This window comes from Schistocerca piceifrons, chromosome 2, assembly GCF_021461385.2.
Source record: "Schistocerca piceifrons isolate TAMUIC-IGC-003096 chromosome 2, iqSchPice1.1, whole genome shotgun sequence".
In the NCBI taxonomy this organism is placed as follows: Eukaryota; Metazoa; Arthropoda; class Insecta; order Orthoptera; family Acrididae; genus Schistocerca; species Schistocerca piceifrons.
Window position 1 is genome coordinate 221,858,388 of NC_060139.1, and position 18,200 is coordinate 221,876,587.

An 18,200-nucleotide genomic window follows, 5' to 3' on the forward strand; every position below is an offset into this window, starting at 1 on the left:
TTTTCCGGTTTCTATCTAACAACCTTCAAGCAACTTCCTTTCCGGATGAAAATACTCTCCGAACATGGCTCGACGAATTCTTCGCCTCATAATCACTTGATTTCTATAGTCGTGGAATCGAAAAGCTACCCCCAGCGCTGAGAGACTGTCGAAAATAGTGAAGGAGAATATACTATTGACGACTAAAGTCTCTGATATGTGTATCTATTGCGTTTATTAAACTTATTGAAAAACCCTATGAACTACGCACAACGATTTCTTAGCCCGAGGAAACACGAAGAAGTCTCTTGGAGTCATCTCGTCTCATCGTGACAACCTCCCGTAACCTCATCAAGGTATTTTAGTAGTATAATCCTCTGAATCCACATGTTTATACTGTTTGCTTTGCTCTGTTGTCAAAAATGGTTCAAATGGCTCTGAGCACTATGGGACTTAACATCTGTGGTCATCAGTCCCCTAGAACTTAGAACTACTTAAACCGAACTAACCTAAGGACAGCACACACATCCATGCCCGAGGCAGGATTCGAACCTGCGACCGTAGCAGTCGCGCGGTTCCGGACTGCGCGCCTTGAACCGCTAGACCACCGCGGCCGGCGCTCTGTTGTCCCGAGATCGTAGTGATGCACCCAGCACTCGTCAGTGGTGATTAGGAGTATAAGAAAATCATCTGGATTTGCCTCACACTCCTGGAACATCTCCACAGCTCCTTCGGCTTGGCATTCTGAATGGTTGTAGGGAGTCACGGAATCGTAGACACCCAAAAATAGCGTGCGGGATGTTGAAAACTGATCCGTGGATGATTTTCAGTTTTTCCACCACCGCCTCGTTTGTGATACACCGGACTCCAGGGCCTCCACATCTCTTGCGATGCCCGGCGCTTCACAGAAAGACAGCCTGCACACTTCGACACTTCATCCTCACCAATCCGCCTACGCTGACCTCTAGGAGGCATTTTCGTCAACTCTCCAAAATGAAATAAGCTAAATGTGTCTATAAAAAAAGCTAGGGAAACTGAAATAAAAAGAGTATTATTCTGCAGCTTTATTTTTGACACAATTACACTTCCAAAGTTTCTGAATAATGAAATCCGTGGCAATTATTAAATGTCAAAACACATAAAAACAATAAAATTTCACATCACTCCTCATAAGCAGATAGAAACAAGAATTAATTTCAGTTTATAACTGTGAAACTATGAAATTACTTGAATTACATATCCTTGATAATACCGAAACAACAGACCTGCATTTTTAAAAATTCAAAACTGGCGATATGCAACACTATAGAAGTCAACTTAAACAATAAACTGCATCCATGAAACCAATATTTAGTACTGTAGTGAGTATGGTACCTTAGCAAACTGTTACACCGAATGGAAGTTCGATATTCCTTTCCTCAGTTTAGTCACTGGTCCATTGTTTATTGCACTAATTGTATGACTGGTGAATGAATTTGAAAAAAAAGAAGAAAAAAACAACACATGAATGTAAAAGTTGTTCGTAATTATTTTCGGTGAAGTTCCTGTACTTTATCTTGATTCATACACAGTTGTAAGCGCAAAGTTTCGAAAATTAGATCCTTTCTGCGTGGTCTGCCGCGAAATTACTGCCAGCGCGTGAAATCATGAGCAATGTATGCGACCTGTCGTCTCCGAGTGAGAAGAAATGTCGCTGTGGCAAACCAGCCTTCGTGTGATGCTCGTGGTGTTCCGGATTTCTATGTTTCGAATGTTTCTACGATCGATTCCATCGATAGGAATGCACCAAATCTTCCTGAAGAATAAACATAAGATTGAAATATGAGAATTAGGAATTGACAGAAGAGTTAACTACAAGATTACGAAAATTTTAAAGGTTGTACACCTTAAAATGCCATACACACCTACATTATATAATAAATATACAGGGTGTTGGGAAATCGCTGTTACAATCTTCTAGGACATGTAAAGGGGAGTGGTACATAATTTTCAACAACAACCCATGTCCGTAAACGTATCGTTTTCGTTCTATGACACTTTCAGTTCACATGTTAACAGTTCAGATATTCTGCTTGAAGACTTGAATTAGGCGTGGACACTTAAACATTATGCGTTTACATTATTCCAAAACGAAAAAGAACCAAACATGTACGAACTGAACAGTACTGATGCATTACGACAGGGGCTCGATGTGGCGACCACCAACGTTGTTACAGACACTGTACTTACGAAGGATGTTCTGGTACACACCTTCCATCCCAGTGCTGTCTCACCTAGTGCAACGGCCAGAACTCGTGCCCGTGAGATCTTCCTCTGCCTCTACAGGAGCCTCGTAAATTAAACTTCCCATACGACCCCACAAGAAGTAGGTCACGGTCATCGTGTCTGCTCTACTGGTTACCAGACCAAGCAACTCCGTGACTTTCCTCTTCCCATCAGCAGACGTAGATGCTTAATACGTCTGACATGAAACCGTCACTGAACGGAAACGTTACGTTTTCGGACAAAGATTCTGTTAAATCCTGCTTCGTCGAATATGGCGTATCTAGGAAACCTGATTTCTCGGATCGTTAGACGACAATTCAAACAAATCGTATCAATGAGTTTTATTATAAAAATATAAATGACAACACTTTCAGAATCACAAAGACGTGTCGCAAGCAAAGAGCGACATGCAAAATAAACTACGTTATTTAGCTTAAACAATTCACAACTCTGTACATAGAGGGTTCAAGCGAAGTAATGAGCTTTAACGCTTCCATACAAGTCGCTAGTCTTCAGGCTGCTATTCGACTGGGCCTCGACCAGTAGGACGCGGTGCTTATGTCCTCTTCCCATAGAGGCCACTGCTGTCGCGTTGTCGTGCTGGAGAGGGGTCGGGGGTCGGTCCGCGTGCTAATGGGTGACGTCGCCTCTCACCGCTCTCTGCGTGCCGGCGCTTGACTTCATGCCGTAACAGATTCCTATTCAAGATCTTATGTATTCACTCTCCTCTACAAGTCCTAGAAGTTTGTAACGGGAATTTCCGAACACCCTGTATAACACTTATTGTGAAACCCTGCCGCAATTTCACAATTAATATGATGCCCTCGTATTCCCAAAATTGACAAGAAACGTTCTTGTACTAACCTTCTGCGGACTTGGCTAGATCAACGGAAAAAAATGAAAGCAAAAATCGGATTAAACACTAGATGCAAAATTGAGAGGCCGCGAAGCTAGCCACTATGTCACCAGTTTTTCTTTTTCCCAAAGGAACCTTCCTGGCACCCAAAGGGAGGGTTGGGCAAAGTGGGCAGGGGTCGCAACCCACAGGAACGAAGGAACACGTAGGGAACGTGGAATAGAGAGTCCAGAAACATGAAAAATATATTTATTTATTCTCCCTTTTTTTGTTAAACATCACCAAGAATAGCAGGAAACCGACACCGTGAAAAGGAGGGCGCGGTAAGAATTCAGACTCAGAGAGACGGTAGACCAGAGCATATACTAGTTCTGAGAGTGGAAGAGGCGGGGATCAATTCCTCATGTCTGGAACATCACAGCTCTGGGGTGGGTGAAGGAAAAAATTGGAATTGGAAATTTGTGGTAAGTTCCAGGGGAGCAAACTGCTGAGGTCATCGGTCCCTAGGCTCACACACTACTTAATCTAACTTAAACTAACTTACGCTAAGGAAAATACACACACACCCATGACCAAGGGAGGACTCGAACCTCCGTGGGCGGAAGCAACACGAACCGTGGCAAGACGCCTAAGACGGCACGGCTAACCCGCGCGGCTGGGTGAATAAAGACACTACGAAGGAAATTGGAGAAAAAAATGTCTTTATTTGGTATTATGGACAAGTGCACGATGGCGTTCATTCAGGAGGAGCCAAAAATCAAGGAATTTTTTCCTCGCCCTCAGCAAACAAGTAGTGAACTTTCTGTAAACAAATCCTCTCCACGGGTTTCGTCTTCGTTTGTGGGAAGTATCGCTACTCCAGAAAGGGGAACAGGTGAGGAGGTATCTGATGAGGTGTCGTACGGGTATTTAGGGCCGGCGTCTGTCACACTGAGAACCAGACACGTATCCCCGACCCACACACCAATCGATGTTCGTCCGTGTCCACCACAGGCGACACACAACGGGGTGTCTGCTAGACGAATCCCGTGAAGGCATGACAGGCATACTTGCTTCCCATTGACTGTAAGCTCAGTTCGAGACACAAATGGCGGAAGTAAAAGAAGGGCAGCAGGACACGTGAAGCAGGCTGGCTGGTAAGGCACGTCCAGTTGGGCTGGGCTTGCTGCGCCCTACAACGCATGTAAATTATGTCGAAAACTTTGACAGTTGTTTTCTCAGAAACGGTCCAGTGTCTACGGATAAGTCGAGACACGTGTTCGCTTACTTTAGCTCCTCTTCCTCTGGGCGAAGTCTGTGGGAAACCAGATTATGACACTTGCCGTGTTCTCCTCGTTAGTAAAAGTTGGGTATGCTTCGGAATGTTCCGATGTACCTGTGCATCAGAAACTCGTCATGAGCTGTCTGACATATCCCAGCGTTGGGCCTGACGGCAAATCCTGCGTGAGGTTTTATAGAGACACGTAATCTCCCGGAGCGATGTTCTGCCAATCAACTTGCTTCGGTTGCACACTTAGGACTCATTTTCTTTTTTTTTTTTTTTTTTTTTTCTGCCAGCGCCATCGAGTTTATGAGGAAGCGAGCGCGCAAAGTGTTGCAGGTTGGAGGGCCCTGGGCGGCCGACGCGAGCTCCCCGCCACGCCGGTTGGGCAATCTGGCCCGTCCCGTCGCGGAGTGACACTTTCGATTAACTGGAGCGCCGCGCCGCGCCGCGCCGCGCCGAGCGCACCTCAGCTGTGGCCCTGGTTGGCTCGACGGCTTCCCAGAGCCCAAACCGCGGTGGAGGCGGGCTGATGCTGCCAATGTGCGACAAGGAACGGCTTCCCACCGCTGTCTGTCAGTCCGTCTCGACGCCGGGCGAGCGAGACATCTCGGATCGTAAAGAGGCACCCAGGATGGCGTAGCGATTCGTGACTGCGCGATTAATGTTTCGCCCGCAGCGAAATTTAGCAGGAAATTTCCTTCACGTTTGGCTGTAATGGGAAATCGGGCAACGTGCCTCTCATTCAACTCGCCTGACCTACACTGTACCTGTCGTATTGTCTCATTTCGAAGGACCAGTTGGCGGGCTAATTTCGTTGGTGCCACGGGGACTGCGAGCGGACGATTTGTAATAGACAGGTGGGAGGGGAGAATCTGGAAGCGGAAGGGAAGAAACATGCGTCTCACGGAGAAAGTTCTGTGATGAAAAGCTAAATACTCAGAGCTTCGGCTATGTCTATGTATTCATTGATGTCCAGGCATCAACATCAAAATACACTATCTGATAAAAAGTACCAAGAGACCTATATTTTTTAATCATCAGTCTTCGACTGGTTTGATGGGCTCGCCACGAATTCCTCTTCTGTGCCAGCCTCATCATCTCAGAGTAGCACTTGCAATTATTCGCTGGATATATTCCAATCTTGGTCTTCATCTATATTTTTACACTCTACTGCTCCCACTAGTACCATGGAAATTATTCCCTGATGCATTAACAGATGTCCTACCATCCCGTTCCTTATTCTTGTCAGTGTTCTCCAAATATGCCTTTCCTCCCCGATTCAGCTCAGAACCTTCTCATTCCATAGTTTATTACTCCATCTAATTTTCAACATTCGTCTGTAGCACCACGTATGAAATGCTTCGATTCTATTCCAGATTTCGCACTGTCCATGTTTCATAACTATACAGTGCCGTGCTCCAAACGTAAGTTCTCATAAATTTCTTCCTCAAATTAAGGCCTATGTTTGATACTAGTAGACCACATCCCTTTCTTTCAGCCTTTTCAACCAGAGAGATACGTTCTTGGTCTTCCCTCTTGGCTCTTGTACACGTTGTATATTACCCGTCTCTCTCTGCAGCTTACCCCTGTTTTCCTCGGAATTTCCAATTGGCCACGAATGCCCTTTTTGCCAGTGCTAGTCTGCTTTTGATGTCGCCCTTGCTCCGTCCGTCAATGGTTATTTGGCTGCCTAGGTAGCAGAATTCTTTAACTTCATCTGCTTCGTGACCATCAATCTTGATGTTCTATCTGTACTCATTTCTACTATTTCTCATCACTATCTTTTTTTCTATTTACTCTCAGTCCAAATTCCGTACTGATTAGACCATTCCATTTAGCAGATCCTGTAATTCTGCACTTTCACTGCGAATAGCAATATTATCAGTGAAACTTATCACTGATATCCTTCCACCTTGAATTTTAATTCCACTCCAACCTTCTCTTATTGCCACCACTGCTTCTTCGATGTGTAGATCAAAGAGTGGGGGCGAAAGACTACATCCCTTTTTTTTCAACCTCTTCAACCAGAGCTATTCGTTCTTGGTCTTCCCTCTTGGCTCTTGTACATGTTGTATATTACCCGTCTCTCTCTCTCTACAGCTTACCCCTGTTTTCCTCGAAATTTCCAACATCTTGCACAATTGGACACTATCGGACGCTTTTTTCAGGTCGACAAATCCTTTGAACGTGACTTGATTTTCCTTCAGTCTTGTTTCCATTATCGATCTCAAGGTCAGACTCACGTCCCCTGTCGCCTTCATCTACCTTGAACCCAAAGTGATCTTCATCAAACATTCTTGTGTTATTATTCCTGTCAGCAATTTGGACGCATGAGCTGTTATGCTGCTTGTTCGAAAATTCTCACACTCGTCTGCTCTTGCAGTCTTCGGAACTGTGTGTATATTTTTCCTAAAGTCGATGGTATGTCGCCAGGTCCATACCTTCCACACACCAACGTGAACAGTCATTTTGTTACCACTTCATCCAATGATTTTAGAAATTTTGATGGAATATTATCTGTCCCTTATGCCTTTTTTCATCTTAAGCCTTCCAAAGCTCTTTTAAGTTCTGATTCTAATACTGGACCCCTGCCTCTTCTATATCGGCTCCTGTTTCTTCTTCTATTATATCAGACAAGTCTTCCCCCTCACAGACGCTTCCAATGTACTCTTCCACCTACTTGCTTTCTTCTTTGCATTTAACCGTGGAGTTACCATAGCACTATTAATGTTATCATCTTGATTTTAATTTCACGGAAGGTGTAAGTAGGCTGTTTAGGCTTTCTTATTGGTAACGCCACGTAGCGCTCTGTATGAAAATCACTGGCTGTGCTGTGTACAGTCTGTGGCTAGTTTGCATTGTTGTCTGCCATTGTGTTGGGCAGCTGGATGTGAACAGCTCATAGCGTTGGGCAGTTGGAGGTGAGCCGCCAGCAGTGGTGAATGTGGGGAGAGAGATGGCGGAGTTTTGAAATTTGTAAGACTGGATGTCATGAACTGTTATATATATTATGACTATTAAGGTAAATACATTGTTTGTTCTCTATTAAAATCTTTCATTTGCTAACTATGCCTATCAGCAGTTAGTGCCTTCCGTAGTTTGAATCTTTTATTTAGCTGGCAGTAGTGGCGCTCGCTGTATTGCAGTAGTTCGAGTAACGAAGATTTTTGTGAGGTAAGTGATTTGTGAAAGGTATAGGTTAATGTTATTCAGGGCCATTTTTTTGTAGGGATTATTGAAAGTCAGATTGCGTTGCGCTAAAAAAATATTGTGTGTCAGTTTAAGCACAGTCATGTATAATTGTTCAAAGGGGACGTTTCAAAGGTTGTTTTGATTTTTCTGTAGGCTGTCCTTCCAACAAGCATTTCTTACACACCCATTAGCGAACATTGATACGGGAAATGTCCACCCTTCGTCTTTATGACTGCTTGAACACTGCTGGGGTCAAATTCGAAGGGGCTTTGAATGTCTGTGGAGGAATGGCAGCCCTTTCTTCCTCACGAGAAGAAACTGTAGATGTTCGTTACTGGTGCATGGAGTGAAGTGGAGGTTATACAGGGTGTTTCAAAAATGACCGGTATATTTGAAACGGCAATAAAAACTAAACGAGCAGCGATAGAAATACACCATTTGTTGCAAAATGCTTGGGACAACAGTACATTTTCAGGCGGACAAACTTTCGAAATTACAGTAGTTACAATTTTCAACAACAGATGGCGCTGCAAGTGATGTGAAAGATATAGAAGACAACGCAGTCTGTGGGTGCCCCATTCTGTACGTCGTCTTTCTGCTGTAAGCGTGTGCTGTTCACAACGTGCAAGTGTGCTGTAGACAACATGGTTTATTTCTTAGAACAGAGGATTTTTCTGGTGTTGGAATTCCACCGCCTAGAACACAGTGTTGTTGCAACAAGACGAAGTTTTCAACGGAGGTTTAATGTAACCAAAGACCTAAAAGCGATACAATAAAGGATCTGTTTGAAAAATTTCAACGGATTGGGAACGTGACGGATGATCGTGCTGGAAAGGTAGGGCGACCGCATACGGCAACCACAGAGGGCAACGCGCAGCTAGTGCAGCAGGTGATCCAACAGCGGCCTCGGGTTTCCGTTTGCCGTGTTGCAGCTGCGGTCCAAATGACGCCAACGTCCACGTATCGTCTCATGCGCCAGAGTTTACACCTCTATCCATACAAAATTTAAACGCGGTAACCCCTCAGCGTCGCTACCATTGCTGCACGAGAGACATTCGCTAACGATATAGTGCACAGGATTGATGACGGCGATATGCATGTGGGCAGCATTTGGTTTACTGACGAAGCTTATTTTTACCTGGACGGCTTCGTCAATAAACAGAACTGGCGCATATGGGGAACCGAAAAGCCCCATGTTGCAGTCCCATCGTCCCTGCATCCTCAAAAAGTACTGGTTTGAGCCGCCATCTCTTGCAAAGGAATCATTGGCCCATTTTTCAGATCCGAAACGATTACTGCATCACGCTATCTGGACATTCTTCGTGAATTTGTGGCGGTACAAACTGCCTTAGACGACACTGCGAACACCTCGTGGTTTATGCAAGATGGTGCCCGGCCACATCGCACGGCCGACGTCTTTAATTTCCTGAATGAATATTTCGATGATCGTGTGATTGCTTTGGGCTATCCGAAACATACAGGAGGCGGCGTGGATTGGCCTCCCTATTCGCCAGACATGAACCCCTGTGACTTCTTTCTGTGGGGACACTTGAAAGACCAGGTGTACCGCCAGAATCCAGAAACAATTGAACAGCTGAAGCAGTACATCTCATCTGCATCTGAAGCCATTCCGCCAGACACGTTATCAAAGGTTTCGGGTAATTTCATTCAGAGACTACGCCATATTATTGCTACGCATGGTGGATATGTGGAAAATATCGTACTATAGAGTTTCCCAGACCGCAGCGCCATCTGCTGTTGAAAATTGTAACTACTGTAATTTCGAAAGTTTGTCTGCCTGAAAATGTACTGTTGTCCCAAGCATATTGCAACAAACGGTGTATTTCTATCGCTGCTCGTTTAGTTTTTATTGCCGTTTCAAATATACCGGTCATTTTTGAAACACCCTGTAGTACATCCCAAAGATATTCCACTGGGGTCAGGTGGAGAATCTGTGCAGACCAGTGCATTTCAGGAACGTTACGGTACAGAAACCATTGCCTCGCAGATGCGGCTTTAGGGTACAGTGTAATGCTGATACAATCCCGTAAGCGAAATGTTGCTCTACTGTACGCAGTACACACTCCCGTAAAATACACTGTGCGTCCCAGTTTAGTTAGTCCAAACTTCAATGCTATCTCGTGGTGAATAGCGGCAATATGATCCTTGAAGTTTCAAAAACAGCTGTGCAGAACGTCAAAGCGCTAGAATTGGCACTGTTGCAGGAAAATCGTGGCCGTGAACGTAACACTACGCCTTTGACACTCGTCGGAATATGCCACTACTAACGGATACGTTCGTCGTAAGTTCCACATTAATTTGAGCGGCTATTTCACGTAGTACTAATTGTCTTATAGCGCTGACAATTCTATGCAAACACCGCTGCTCTCGGTCGTTCAGTGAAGACCGTCGGCCACTGCGTTGTCCGTGGTGCTAGCTTCAATTACGCTTCCTTTTTCAAAGTCTGTTAATTCCCTTCGTGCTAGCGTAATCACGTCGTAGACATTTCCACGTGAATCAGCTGAGTACAAATGACAGTTCCGCCAATGCATTGTCCTTTTATACCTTATGTAAGCGCCGTCTGTGTATGTGCATATCGCTCTCACGTCACTTTTGTCACTTCAGTGTATACTGAGCTGCTCCCAGAGCAAATGCAATCACACCATAGCATCTGAAACCTGTTGTAGTCTTCTCTATTGTGGCTTGTGATAACTGCATATCACAGGCTTTAGCACTGTTATGAAGAACTTTTCAGAGAGACAAAGGTGATTTGGCTACAAACTGAATAAATAAAATTTACGGTATTACTCTTCAGCATGGTACAGCAGACTACTGGTAGCCTTAGTCTTCTCTCTGTATACGACGGAAGCCACAGCAATGTACACGGAAGAGCGTACTTTCTACCAACATTAGCCATTTACTTTCCTATTACACTTAAGCATTGAATGCGGGAAAAGTACCTGTCTATATGCTTTGATAAACAAATTTTCTTTCTTATCCTGTTTTCATGTTCGCAGTGGAAGAAATATGATTCTAACGTTGCCCTGCAGGGTTCAGGTGCAACGGCGTCGGTTTTCTAGCAATGACACCGATTCAAGTTACCGAAAATGTATGTCACACCGTCTCTGATTCCTATGACGTCTGCTGTCATGCCTATTTGATACTCTAAGCGCTGGAGCAGTAGTCCTCAAATAGGCGCACTAGCCCCTTTAAGCGATGTCCTTCACAGAAACACCGCACTTTTCCCAGAAGCTATCCAATGCCTTCTGGTACGCAGCAAGTATATTTTTATATCTCGAAAAATTTAGTGAGATCATCTTCAAATCGTATTAAATTTTTGTCTTTTTCAATTCATATTACCGCCAATGCTTTTCAGTGTTCAACGAGGTATTTTCTTTACATTTTATTTTATGTAAGGCTCGTGAAAATATTTATTAACTTCAGAAAAATCGCGTAAATAGTTTTAAAATATTTTTAATTTTCACGTGTTCTTAAAAGGGGTTTAGTGCAGCTTAACTTGTTGGCTTTTCATTTTTAATCCTTGCTACTTTTATTTCTAACGAAAGTATGAAACTCTTTTTAGATTTCGTATTTTTCCGTGTTTATTATTATTTTAGTCACCCGTTATGTGAAAACGGGCCTGCATATACCATACACTACTGAAATGTAGCTTTATGCACGTAATCCTACTACTACTAAACATTCGCTTCCTTCTTCCCCCTCCCCCCACCCAACACCACACACTCCTTCCACAGTTCTCACTTACATTTCAGCAAAGTGTATAGGTAGGCACTTTCCTGTATGTGTACATCTATACTTCAGTGTTGAGGCAGCCATGCACAGGAACTAATTTTCCGCATTACACTGTAGCTCAGCTGAAAATGAAACTCCTGGTATACAATTGCAGGACAGGTTGGCTCTTTCTAAATATTTGTTATTTGTGTTCCATTTGTTTACCTAGGTATAACGAAACAGGTAAATATCTGTATTACATCGCATCTGTGACTGAAATATACAGCAATAATCTTCCAACAAATTTGTCTTTCGTTCACCTGTCTTACTGCTGATTTTTGTGATTATCTCACTTTACATCGCTTTTTGATATTACTGCTAAATATTTAAACAACGAGAAGCGGTCAAGAAGTTTATTCCTTTTCTGCTAATCTTTTCCGAATTACGTCGGGTTTCTTCTCTTTGATAAGAACATTATTTCTCACTTACCCACATTTAAAGACCGCTCACATTTATCATTTTCTTCTTCGTTAATTTCGCAGAAGAACTTTAGTGGCTGTTCCGTACTGATAGAGAATTTGTCTTAGAAATAGACATCCCACAGCTACTTCGTTTTTGTTTGTATGTGTTTCGGGATCGTAGCAACGTTATCATAGACTAACTCCTGCTATTAGTCAAGTTGGCATGTTGGGGTTCAGCATCGTCTCTAATCAACGTCTAATTGTGTCGTAGCTTAAAGTTTCAAGGAAGAAGTGACACTCGTGCAGGTAGCTCAGTTTGACACAGTTTGAACAAGTAGGATGCCAGACACCGGGTAGAAAGCCCGAAACTCTGCAGGAATGGAGAGAAAATCTGCCACATGCTGTGTTTTCGGCGTTAGCGGGCCAAGACGCCGTCTAGGAGATTAGAAGCAAATCGCGCCAATCTCAGGCAACTGACTGTAACAGTAGCGAGGCAATTAGCCGGGAGGAATTTTGATTGGTAATTCTGGAAAGTGGGAGGAGATCACGAAGCGCGAAGGGGAATTATATAACGAGAGGGGTCTAGTGAACAGCTGCCTTGGATGCCGAAGTAAAGCGATCCGGGGGACTGGATAGCAAGCGGTCCTCTGGTATGGAGAAAATGAGTCGTTTTTCAGAAATACCGAGAGCTGCACATAAAAGAGATCTTTATGAACAACAGATTTCAATAAAATGATCACCAGGTATGGCAAAGTTCTTACTTCGGCGTTAAAATAAGAACCATCTTACGTTACTACTATCAGTAGCAAAATGAATTATAGTATTATTGCTATAAACAGTATAATGGATTTCCCGTGGGTAACGGCGTCATTACAGGCAATGAAGAACCTCGTATGGGGGAAAAAATGACGGATGAAACAGAACTGGCGGAAGTGAAGCTGTGAGGACGAGGCGTGAGTCGTGCTTGGGTAGCTCAGATGGTAGAGCACTTGCCCGCGAAAGGTAAAGGTCCCGGGTTCGAGTCTCGGTCCGGCACACAGTTTTAATCTGCCAGGAAGTTTCATATCAGTGCACACTCGGCTGCAGAGTGAAAATCTCATTCTGGAAACATCCCCCAGGCTGTGGCTAAGTCATGTATCCGCAATATCCTTTCTTTCAGGAGGGCTAGTTCTGTGGGGTTCGCAGGCAGCTTCTGTGAAGTTTGGAAAGTAGGAGACGAGGTACTGGCAGAAGTAAAGCTGTGAGGACGGAGCTGAGTCGTGCTCGGGTAGCTCAGGTGGTAGAGCACTTGCCCGCGAAAGGCAAATATCTTGAGTTCGATCTCAGTCCGGCACACAGTTTAATCAGACAGGAAGTTTCATATCAGCGCACACTCCGCTGTAGAGTGAAAATCTCATTCAGATGCCAAACTATGCAGGGAGTAACATAAAAGTTTAAGATAAATTAAGGAAGAAAATTAGAGAACAGTTGCACTCTATATTAATATAAATTAGGGAACAAAATATGTATATCATACAGTCGTAAAAAAAACCCTACTAAACGGAGGTTCAAAAATGGCTCTGAGCACTATTGGACTTAACATCTGAGGTCATCATTTCCCTAGAACTTAGAACTATTTAAACCTAACTAACCTAAGGACATCACACACATCCATGCCCGAGGCAGGATTCGAACCTGCGACCGTAGCAGTCGCGCGGTTCCGGACTGAAGCGCCTAGAACCGCTCGGCCACCGTGGCCGGCACTAAACAACGGAGGTCATTAATCTATTTTATGCATGGACAATCACGATGTAATGCTAATGTCAATCCTGTGAAACAACCAGAGCAAAACAATTACGCTCATTATTTAATATGGAAATTCCTCAAAGAGCCGTGCAATTAAGAAATTATTTTATTTTCGCCAGCAGTTTCGGCAGTTCATTATGCCACCTCTACGCCAAATGTTTCTGGATGGCCGAATGTTTCTGGATGTCGTGAATTCTCAAGTGCTTCCTTCGAAGACTTGCCTGCAACCACAGTATACCAATATCGTTTATTTTTGAGAGGCGCATATGGCTCTGATCATGGCATAATGAATTGCGAAACTGGTAGCGAAATAAAATAACTTCTTATCTCCAGGGCTGTTGGCGAATTTCTTTGTTTAATATTGGACCAACCTCAGTCCCATGTCCCAATGAATCAACAGAGACCGGTTATAATCATATACTAGAAAATACAACCTGAAGGTAAAATATTTAATTATTTTTTGCCATAAAGTAGTAAAACGTAAACTTACTGGAGATCAACTCCACAACTATCTGTATCATCGTGTTCCACATGCTAATAATAACTAATAAAACAAGATTATAAAGTTACATTAATGCAGTCTGTCAAACACAGTTCATCAGGTGCCACTTATTTAGTAAAACATTTTTGATCGACCAAGCTATGAATCTAATGTAATATACCGTAACGAATTCGCACTACGCAATAAGTACTGGAATATACAGAAAAGGGCATAACCAATGTTATTATGAAAGTGACATGTTGGCTGGGAAGCGGGCGTGTGGCTGGCTGATATGCGTATCCTTTTCGATGGAACCATGCCGGCACTCATCTCAAGCAACTTCAGGAAACCACAGAAAACCTGAATCTGAAAGATCGGTGGGAAATTTGAACGGTCGTTTCTTCGATTACTAGTCCAGTGTCACCAAAGGGCCACCTCATTAGGTACGTATAGTTTTTAATATATTTACCTTGAGTCTGTCTCCTTTAGGAAGGCTCACTGTTCGCGTCAGCGTTTGTCTGAACAACAGACATACACTGAAGAGCCAAAGAAACTGGTACACCTTCCTAATATTGTGTGGGCCCCGCGAACAGGTAGAAGTGCCGCGGCACGACGTGGCATGTGTTCGACTAATGTCTGAAGTACTGCTGGAGGGAACTGACACTAAGAATCCTGCAGGGCTCTCCAAAAATCCGTAAGAGTACGAGCGGTGGAGATCTCTTCTGAACAGCACGTTGCAAGGCGTCGCAGATACACTCAATAATGTTCATGTCTGTAGAGTTCAATGGCCAGCGGAAGAGTGTTCCTGGAGCCACTCTGAAGCAATTCTGGGCGTGTGGGGTGTCGTATTGTCCTGCTTTATTTGCCCATGTCGGTCGCAATGCATAACGGACATGAATGGATGCAGGTGATCAGACAGCATACTTAAATACGCATCACCTGTCAGACTCGTATCTAGACGTGTCAGGGGTCCCATATCACTCCAACTGCACACACCAAACTCTATTACAGAGCTTCTACCAGCCTGAACATGTCAGCAGGGGCCACGGATTTATGAGATTGTTTCCATATCCGTACACGTCCATCCGCTTGATACAATTTGAAACGAGACTCGTCCGACCAGGCAACTTGTTGCCAGTCATCAATAGTCCAATGTCGGTGCATACGGACCCAGGCGAGGCGTAAAGCTTTATGTCGTGCAGTCATCATGGGTAGAAGAATGGGCCTTTGGCTCCGAAAGCACATACTGATGATCTTTCGTTGAATGGTTCACACTCTAACACTTGTTGGTGGTCCAGCACTGAAATCTGCAGCAATCTGCGGAAGAGTTGAACGACTCTCTTCAGTCGCCTTTAGTCTCATTCTTGCAGAATCGTTCCCGGCCGCATCGATGTCGGAGATCTGATTTTACCAGTTTTCTGATATTCACGGTACACTTGTAAAATCGTCGTACGGGAAAATCTCCACTTCATCGCTACCTCGGAAATCCTGTGCCCCATCGCTCATGCGCCGACCATAACACCACGTTCAAACTCACTTAAATCTTGATAACCTGCCATTGTAGCAGCAGTAACCGATCTAAGAACTGTTCTAGACTCTTGTTGTCTTATATAGACATTGCTGATCGCAGCGCCATATTCTGCCTGTTTAGATATGTCTGTATTTGAATACGGATGTCAATACCAGTTTCTTTGGCGCTTCAGTGTATTAGTCCCGGACGTAAGTTTGTAGTGTTTACCCTCAGGTTTAATAAAGACAACAGAAATATGTAGCAGAGGCATTAGTGATCACTAACGTATTCCGCTTCACTATTTACAGCAGTGTGCTAACGCTGGGCTAACTTTTCCATTTCGCGACTGTAGAAATAAAGTTTGTTTTGAGGCGAAGAACTCGTTGAGCCACGTTTGGAGTGCATTTTTATCCCGAAAGGAAATTACTTGACGGTTGTTCAATAGAGAGAGAAGAAGGCGAAATTCTGAGGACAGAAGTTCAGGTAAATACGTGGATGTTGAATGACTCCTCAACACACTCATGTATTCATTCTAGCAGACTGCCGGCTGGTGTTATCGTGGAGTAGCATCTCTTCACGCAGTCTTCTTTGGTGGTGTTCTTGGAATGCGTCTGCACGACGTCTCGGCTGTTGACAGTAAATTTCAGCAGTGAAGATTACACCTCGGGGAAGCAATTCGTGGTACACCACACCGTCACTGCTCCACCACATGCATAACATTATCTCTTGTGGATGCGTTCAGGTCTTTGTACGGGGAATTGCCGCTTTATTTGGGCTCAACCATTCGTTTCATTTACTTATCTTAGCACAAAGACATTATTTATCGGCATCAGTGACGATAAAGGATAGGAATGGTCGGTGTTGTTCACGAGCCAATTGTTGACGAGCAGACAGAGATACACATACGGCCACCCGCAGATTTCTTTTATTTTGGCTTAGACCATGCGATGCCAATACACCCAGTTTTGAACCTCTCTCATCGCATGAAAATGTCGCGCGATGGTGGTGTGATCATAAGTCATCACATTTCCTTGAGTACATTGACGTGGATCATTGAAGATTAATCTTCGTAAAACCCGGAAGGTCTACATGAACCTGGGTAGTCACTAACGTCAAAACCATCCTCCTGGAAAGGAGGGATCCATTTTCTTGCCTTGCTCTGTCTAATGGCGATATCCTCGCACACGGCGCAAATGTTTCTGGCTGCCTCCGCTGCTGTCATCCCTCTACCGAACTCAAACAGAAGAACACATCGGAAATGATCCGATTTCTGCATTTGGCATTCCTAGTGTCCACAGCTCCAGTCGCTCTCTCCAAATGGCAAAATGACAATATATAAACTCAAATAGCAACAGTGAACTACAAATAAAAAATTACAATGTATAAATATACCCACAGCAACCAGAATACCCACATGCAGAACAAAAACGCTACGCTACGAACTTACGCAACAACGTATTATTTTGAGTATTCTGCTTTGAGCAAAATACTGTTTCAGGTGTTCATCTGTCTACCTGTGCAAGATTCGGTGACTTTAGAGTGTTAATTGAGCATCCTTTTGTACTTCTTAACAGCAAATCTGTTTGTTCATATTGGTGTCTCTCTTGAGCAGTACAACTGGTGTCCTAAGGCAGTTACTCACTTTTGTCGTTGGACGTCGTGGTTTACAGGTTTTAACATCTCTAGCCATTGCATTAGCAACACGTACTTGTTGCCATCAGTTGGTAAACAGTTTTCATGCAGACCTCCAATTCAGTCTATGTGCAAACGTTATTGCTTGACCATAACTACTGCTACGTACAACCATTGGACCTACACAGTATGGTAAAGCTTTGTATTAGCAACAATCTCTGTTTGATGCGTAATATGTGTGAACAAGAATCTGTGGATGGCTGGTGCGAACCTGAAGCATGTAATAACGAAGATTACTAGATACACGATCAAGATTTTGATTTTTCGCTCTATTCGTAATCCACTTAAGAAGAATGTGGGGAATGTTCCTTGCGAAAGGCCGATTTCGTCCCTGTTCTGGTAAGTTCTAGCTTGTATTTAGTCTCGAATGACCTCCTCAACGTTCGTATGATAAGTCAAATGTGACGTGCTGCCTGCGGGAACTTGTCGCAGGATCTACGGTCGACAGTCATTTTGAGGATTTTCTGACGTTTCGCCTGCACGAGTGGTTAGCGTTGCCAAAGAGTCACGCTCCATTACTGGTACTCGATTGCTTAAATTAATCATAGGTTTTGAGATTACCACCCTCAACCACAACGAAGGGTAAATGTTAGACAGTGCTAGCCACTCGTACTGTCGGAATGTCCCACTGAACTTTTCCTCCACTAGGTGTGGGTTCGCCTTATACTTCGCTTACCTTTCTAATAATACTTCTAACTGTAATTTCTCTGTCCAATACGTTCTAGCTTCAGTAGCAGCACGTTTTTGTCCACATGTTGATGATATACATGTCCATTGTGTTTTCTTGTGGGTTGTCACTGAGGTCTCTGAAAACCATAAACTGTGCTGATCACCGTTGACGCCCGCATGTTATGGAATTTTCCTCGGCATGCTATTCCAATCCAGCTGGTCCAGATTTACAGCTGTAATTACCCAACAAATGTAGAGAGACACAGCTTCCCCATTTAGCTCAGTCACACGATCCCCTTAATAAATGAATCATA

General features: G+C 43.8%; 1 long non-coding RNA gene across 1 annotated transcript in view; it reads right to left on the reverse strand.

Annotated features, from left to right (window-relative positions):
• The window catches only part of LOC124776999, a 765,947-nt gene that overhangs the window by 426,807 nt on the left and 320,940 nt on the right, over positions 1 to 18,200 (reverse strand). The gene's annotated exons all lie outside the window — the stretch shown is intronic.